We start from the raw sequence: 7,402 nt of genomic DNA, 5'->3' as shown, positions 1-7,402 counted from the left end.
AGCACCAAAAGGTCCTATCAGGGGAGGAATGAATCAAATGCTGTGTACGGTCAAAAGGGTCGTAACAAGAAAAACCGTGACCATGACATCGGAGCAGTTACGATTGCAGCACCACCATCTCAAAACTTCCAGCCCAAACAAGACAGGCCAAGAAGGCAGTTTACCAGGATCAATATGACCTTGGCACAGGCACTGCAGGGAATGCTAAAGGCAAATTTGATCACCCTCAGAGATCCTCCTACGAATCCCAACACTACTTCTTCTCGTTATAACCCTAATGCCAGGTGTGCATATCACTCCGATAGCCCCGGGCATGATACAAATGATAACACGAAATTATATCATATTTTAGGACTTAATTCAATTAAATTTTATTACTATTTATTTCAGTTCACTTCATTTTATTAGATATTACGCGGTATTTTCTTCCTATTTGTCTCAGGTGGCTTATTTTGAAGCACAAGTAAAAATGGAAGAAAAGGAGGTGCAAAAAGGAGAGAAAATGAACCAAATGTCAAAGCCCAGCCCAAAGCACAAAACGCAGGTGTCGTGCATGTGACGGACGTCACAGAGGGCGTGACGAGCGTCACGCCTTGCACACTCCTGTGACGGACGTCACACATGGTGTGACGAACGTCACACCAATCCCTTACTTTTTTGGCGCAAGGAACGCCTCAGAGACGTTGAGGAGACGTTGAGGAGTGTTGAGCCCTATATCCACGCCATGCATTTATGCACGTTGAAGACTTTTTGGCAGCGGAAGCGGTTACTCAAACATATATAAATAGCCACTTGCAAAACCAAAAAGAGTTCCGAAGCTTTTCCACATTTTTTCCTTTGCCGTTTTCGCTTTTGCATATTTTCTTTTCCAGCAGCTTAGGCATTGTTTCTTTATTATTTTTACGAGTTCTACACTATTTCCCTTGCAATTTCCTTTTTCCTTTTTAGCATTTAGTTAATTCTTTTCGCACAATAGTTTCTACACCGGAAACTATTGTGTACCTTTTTACCGGATCTAACCTTACGTTAGAATCCAGTTTTTTTTTATTTCCTTCGTTTTAATTTGTTGTTTAACTGAAGAATCCAAGAACAAATCCTACCGGCTTGTGGTGGAGTGTTCAAGACTATTGTTTAACTCATTCAGGTTCTTTAATTATTATTTAATGCTTTGTTTTATTATTTATTTATATTATCTGCCTGGGATGAGTCTGTTTATGCATGATAAGTATTTTAGTTTGTTTAGCATGTCTGGCTAATTCGCTTAGATATCGGTATGTAAAGTAAGCGGAATAAGGAATCAAGACTAAGTCAGTTAAATTAAGTTTAAAATTAAAATCACTCTTTTTTACGGTCTCAATTTACAGGTTTAATAACAAAGGTTTTTGCGAAAGTAAAAAACATAAAGAAGTTAAAATCAATAGAGCGAGAGTTTGAGGTTTTAACTGGACAGTGTAAATTAGACATTAATTCTAGATCAGGGCTAAAGCAAGTTTTAGAGTTAATTAAATTCCGATCTTTTCCAAAAAGTATTTTTAAAGATTGAATGTGAGGACGAGAGTTAAGCATTCGAATTTAATTATATAACCTAAGTCAACAGAGCGAGAGTTTGAGATAAGGGTGTTTAAACGGTCAGTGTTTTCTTGAAAAGAGTTTCTATGGACTGTATTGCTTTCAAAAAATGGTTTTTTGACTTAATTATAAGTGACAGCTACATTAACATAAAATCATGGTTTATTCAACAGAGCGAGAGTTTGAGATAAAACTTTTAATCAATAGAGTCGACTGAAAAGATTTGTTTTAAAACCAAGAAACCGACAAAGAATTGATTCCCTAATTACGACGAACTACATACCGATATCCGCTTTATTAATATTTAATCTAGATCTTAGTTTAGTTTTTAGCTTTCCCCCAAACAATCAAACATTATTCACCTTAGCTTTACGAAGTAACCTTAGATAACGGTATATCGATTCATAAGTCCCTGTGGGATCGATATCTTTTAAAACTACGCGATAGAACTGTGCACTTGCAGTTTGTACCCCAAAATTCGACTCATAAAGTCGCGATCAAGTTTTTGGCGCCGTTGCCGGGGACTTTTATTTAGTCGATATCGTAACTCTTCCGTTACGCTGTAGAGACTAAGGTTTCTTTTTCTTCTATTCTATCTTTCGTTGATTTGTATGCCACGCACTCGCTCACAAGGCGAACCGCTCTATTTACGAATCAACGATATCGAACTATATCTCCGAGTCCTACGACGAATTCGGGAATATCGTGCTGCAAACAATCTCCCTCCTGTAGAACTTCCTGATTTCAAAAACCTTTTTCCTTCGATACCCGAGATGGCAGAACCAGCTCGTGCTCTTAGAGATTACGCCGCTCCATCGCAAGATGAGCCGCATTCAAGTATTGCTCCGCCCGCAATCGAAGCAAACAACTTCGAACTTAAACCTTCGCTGTTGCAGGCTGTGCAACAGAACCAATTCTCTGGAAATCCTACCGAGGATCCAAACCTTCATTTATCCGTATTTGTCCAATACGCTGATACTGTTAAAGCTAATGGTGTCACTTCGGAGGCAATTCGACTTCGTCTTTTTCCTTTCTCATTAAGAGATAGCGCTCGAAGATGGCTTCAGTCTCTCCCTTCAAACTCTGTCACCACCTGGAACGAGTTGAAGAAAGTTTTTCTTGCCCGATACTTTCCGCCAAGCAAAACAGCTATGTTAAGAGCCCAGATAAACGGATTTAAACAGAAAGACAATGAGTCTCTTTTCGAAGCATGGGAAAGATACAAAGACATGATGAGACTTTGCCCACACCATGGTTTGGAAGATTGGTTAGTAATTCACACATTTTATAATGGTCTCTTGTACAACACAAGGTTAACAATAGACGCCGCTGCAGGTGGTGCACTAATGAACAAACCTTATGCTGATGCCTACCAGCTTATCGAAAGCATGGCCCAAAACCACTATCAGTGGGGAACCGAACGAACAATGGTGGAAAAGCCTCAAACGAAAACTGGCATGTACGAGATAAGTAACCTTGATCACGTTAATGCAAAAGTGGATGCTCTGGTCCAGAAAATTGAAAGTTTAAATGTATCGCCTCCAACCGCCGTGGTGGCTATAACTCAAAATTGCGAGGTCTGTGGAATCCAAGGTCACACTCCTACGGATTGTCAACTCTTGACAGGAATCCAAGCAGAGCAAGTAAACTATGCTCAAGGAAGCCCTTACTCGAATACCTATAACTCAAATTGGAAGAACCATCCAAACTTTTCATATAAGAGTAATAATGCTTTGTACGCACCTGGACAGTCTCCAAATCAAGCCCCAGCTATACCTCCGGGATATCAGAAACCGAACCCATCCATGCCTAACAATAACGCCCCTAGGAAATCCAACTTGGAAATCATGATGGAAAACTATATAGCTTCCCAACAACAAACCAACAAAGATTTCTTAAACCAGAATGTACACACTGGCGAACAACTTAAACAACTAGCAAGCAAAGTAGATGCCTTGGCTACCCATAACAAAATGCTGGAAACACAAATTTCACAAGTAGCTTAACAACAAGCACCTACTGCTGCCCCAACTGGTACATTCCCTGGACAGCCCCAACCTAACCCGAGAAGCCACGCTCATGCAATTATATTAAGAAGTGGAACGGAAGTGGAAGGACCGTCTGATCCAAGGATAGAAAACCAAAACCCTAAGAAATCAACTGAGGAAAGTGAACCTAAGGAAAAGGAAGAGAGTAATAAGGAAACCACAGAAAAGAAGGAACCTTATGTACCTCCACCACCTTACAAACCACCTATCCCTTACCCTCAAAGGCTTGTTAAAACCAAAGATGCGGGCCAATTTAGAAAATTTGTTGATCTCCTTAAACAATTAAACGTTACAATTCCGTTCACCGAAGCTATTACGCAGATGCCCTCCTATGCTAAATTCTTAAAAGAAATTCTTTCTAATAAGAGGAAACTGGAAGATAGCGAAACCGTTACACTCCCTGCCGAATGTAGCGCTATAATCCAAAACATGCCTCCTAAACTCAAGGATCCAGGTAGTTTCTCTATACCCTGTCACATAGGAAAATTCGTCATCGACAAAGCCTTATGCGATTTAGGAGCCGGAATTAGCGTTATGCCTTTATCCATATGTAAGAAATTGGAAATGGGAGAATTAAGACCAACCAAAATGTCTGTGCAACTAGCAGATCGTTCCATAAAATATCCTGTAGGAATTCTTGAAAACGTTCCAGTACGCATAGGTCAATTCTACATTCCAACGGATTTTACAATTATGGACATTAGAGAAGATGATATTACACCCATTATACTGGGAAGACCGTTCTTAGCAACTGCCGGTGCAATCATAGACGTAAAACGAGGACGACTCACCTTCGAAGTAGGTGAAGAGAAAATTGAGTTCATTCTCTCTCAATTCTTGAAAGCACCTGCAATAGAAGATACATGTTACTTCATGGATATCATCGATGAATGCATAAAAGAAGCAGAGTTAGGAGAAGACAAATCATCAGACTATCTTTTAAAAGACAAATCTAACCAATGTTTAGCAATAACACCGGACCCGACGCAATGTCTTAACAAACAAACCCTTGACCTGAAAACACTTCCCAAAAATCTGAGATATGAATTCCTAGACTTAGAACTTGAACGACCTGTGATAGTTAATGCAGACCTAGGAAGACTCGAAACAGAAAAACTCCTACATATCTTAAGAAAGTATCCAACCGCACTAGGTTACCACATCACCGATCTTAAAGGAATAAGTCCTTCTATTTGTATGCACCGCATCATGCTAGAAGAAGACTGTAAAACCTCTAGGGAACACCAGAGGAGACTAAATCCGATCCTGAGTGAGGTAGTAAAGAAGGAAATAACCAAGTTGTTAGAAGCAGGCATTATATATCCTATATCTGATAGCAAATGGGTTAGTCCTGTACACGTAGTACCAAAGAAAGGAGGCATAACCGTTATTGAAAACGAAAAAGGAGAAACTATAACTAAACGAATCGAATCGGGATGGAGAATGTGCATTGACTATAGGAAACTAAACAAAGCAACCCGAAAAGATCATTTCCCTTTACCATTCATTGACCAGATGTTAGAACGATTAGCAAAACATTCACATTTCTGTTATCTAGACGGTTACTCAGGCTTCTTTCAAATACCAATTCACCCTGATGACCAAGAAAAGACAACGTTCACGTGTCCTTTTGGTACCTTCGCTTATAGACGAATGCCGTTTGGCCTGTGTAATGCTCCCGCAACCTTTCAAAGATGCATGATGGCAATTTTCGCCGACTTTCTCGAAAACATCATGGAAGTATTTATGGATGACTTTTCCGTATACGGACAAAGTTTTGAAGAATGCCTTGAAAACCTAGAAAGAGTTCTTGAGCGATGTGTAAAAGTAAACTTAGTACTTAACTGGGAGAAGTGTCATTTTATGGTACAAGAAGGAATTGTTTTAGGACACATCATCTCGAACAGAGGAATTGAAGTAGACAAAGCCAAAATAGAGGTAATCGAAAACCTTCAACCCCCAAGAACCGTGAGAGAAGTACGAAGCTTCTTAGGACACGCCGGTTTTTACCGACGATTCATCAAAGACTTCTCTAAGATAACTAAACCTTTAACCGGACTATTGATGAAAGATGCTGATTTCATATTCGACGATAACTGTTTAAAAGCATTTCAAGCGCTTAAGCAAGCATTGATCTCCGCACCCATAATGCAGACACCCGACTGGAATGAACCATTCGAAATAATGTGTGATGCCAGCGATTATGCTGTAGGTGCTGTTTTAGGACAACGAAAGGATAAAAAGCTTCACGTTATATATTACGCAAGTAGAACCCTAGATGAAGCGCAAATGAATTATGCCACTACCGAGAAAGAACTCCTAGCAGTTGTATTTGCGCTAGACAAATTTCGTTCCTACTTGGTCGGAGCCAAAATAATAGTTTACACTGATCACGCTGCTATCAAGTACCTTTTAACAAAAAAGGATGCTAAACCTAGACTCCTAAGATGGATCTTGTTGCTACAAGAGTTCGATTTAGAAATCAAAGACAAGAAAGGAACTGAAAACGTAGTAGCAGACCACCTCTCTAGACTTGAGAACCTTGAACCGGAAAGAACCTCAATTAACGATGATTTCTCGTACGATAAACTTATAGCTACTTTGGAAGAGAACAACTCCGACAAACAAGTAGAAACCACCTTAGCTATATCTGTCACACCATGGTACGCTGATCTCGTAAATTATTTAGCTGCCGGAATAGTTCCACCTACCTTATCCTACCAACAGAAGAAACGATTCTTCTACGATATAAAACACTATTACTGGGATGATCCCTTACTTTTCAAAAGGGGCCCCGATGGTATTTTCCGTCGATGTATACCCGAAGAAGAGGTGAAAACATAATCCAACACTGCCACTCCGCTCCTTATGGTGGACACACAAGTACATCCAAGACCTGCTCTAAAATCCTACAAGCCGGCTTTTATTGGCCAACTATATGGAAGGACGTACATGCGGCTATTAAGGAATGTGACAGATGTCAACGCACAGGAAACATATCTAGACGTGACGAGATGCCACAAAAAGGTATTTTGGAAGTAGAGATCTTCGACGTGTGGGGAATAGACTTCATGGGACCTTTTCCATCCTCTTTCGGTAACAAATACATACTTGTGGCAGTTGACTACGTATCAAAATGGATCGAAGCTATAGCTTCTCCAACAAATGACACCCGAGTAGTAACTAAACTCTTTAAGAATATAATATTTCCGAGATTTGGCATCCCAAGAATAGTAGTCAGTGATGGTGGATCGCACTTTATATCCAAGGTACTCGAAAAACTATTGTTTAAATATGGCGTGAGACATAGGATAGCGGCACCTTACCACCCTCAGACCAGTGGACAAGTGGAAGTATCTAACAGAGAAATCAAGCAAATACTAGAAAAAATAGTCGCCAATTCAAGGAAAGACTGGTCATTGAAATTACCAGAAGCTTTGTGGGCATACCGAACTGCTTATAAAACCCCCATAGGGACGACCCCATTTAAGCTCATTTATGGAAAATCCTGCCACCTCCCGGTAGAATTAGAACATAAAGCCTATTGGGCTATTAGAAATCTGAATCTAAACTATAAAGCCGCCGGTGAAAAGAGAATCCTTGACATAAACGAATTAAAGGAACTCAGAAGAGACGCCTATGAAAATGCCAGAATCTATAAAGAAAGAACAAAACAATGGCATGACAAGCGTATATCAAGGAAAATCTTCAAGCAAGGCGACGCAGTCCTTTTATTTAACTCTAGACTAAAGTTATTCCCGGGAAAACTACGATCCAGATGGTCA

The 7,402-nt window shown here is 39.9% G+C and overlaps 1 pseudogene; it reads right to left on the bottom strand.

The window, feature by feature from the left end:
• Positions 1-2,727: 2,727 nt before the first annotated feature.
• Positions 2,728-2,827, bottom strand: LOC127116187 (uncharacterized; annotated as a pseudogene).
• Between the last annotated feature and the right edge of the window lie 4,575 nt (positions 2,828-7,402).

Source organism: Lathyrus oleraceus, chromosome 1 (assembly GCF_024323335.1).
Source record: "Lathyrus oleraceus cultivar Zhongwan6 chromosome 1, CAAS_Psat_ZW6_1.0, whole genome shotgun sequence".
NCBI classification, from domain to species: Eukaryota; Viridiplantae; Streptophyta; class Magnoliopsida; order Fabales; family Fabaceae; genus Lathyrus; species Lathyrus oleraceus.
This window is presented reverse-complemented; position numbering and strand designations above follow the sequence as displayed.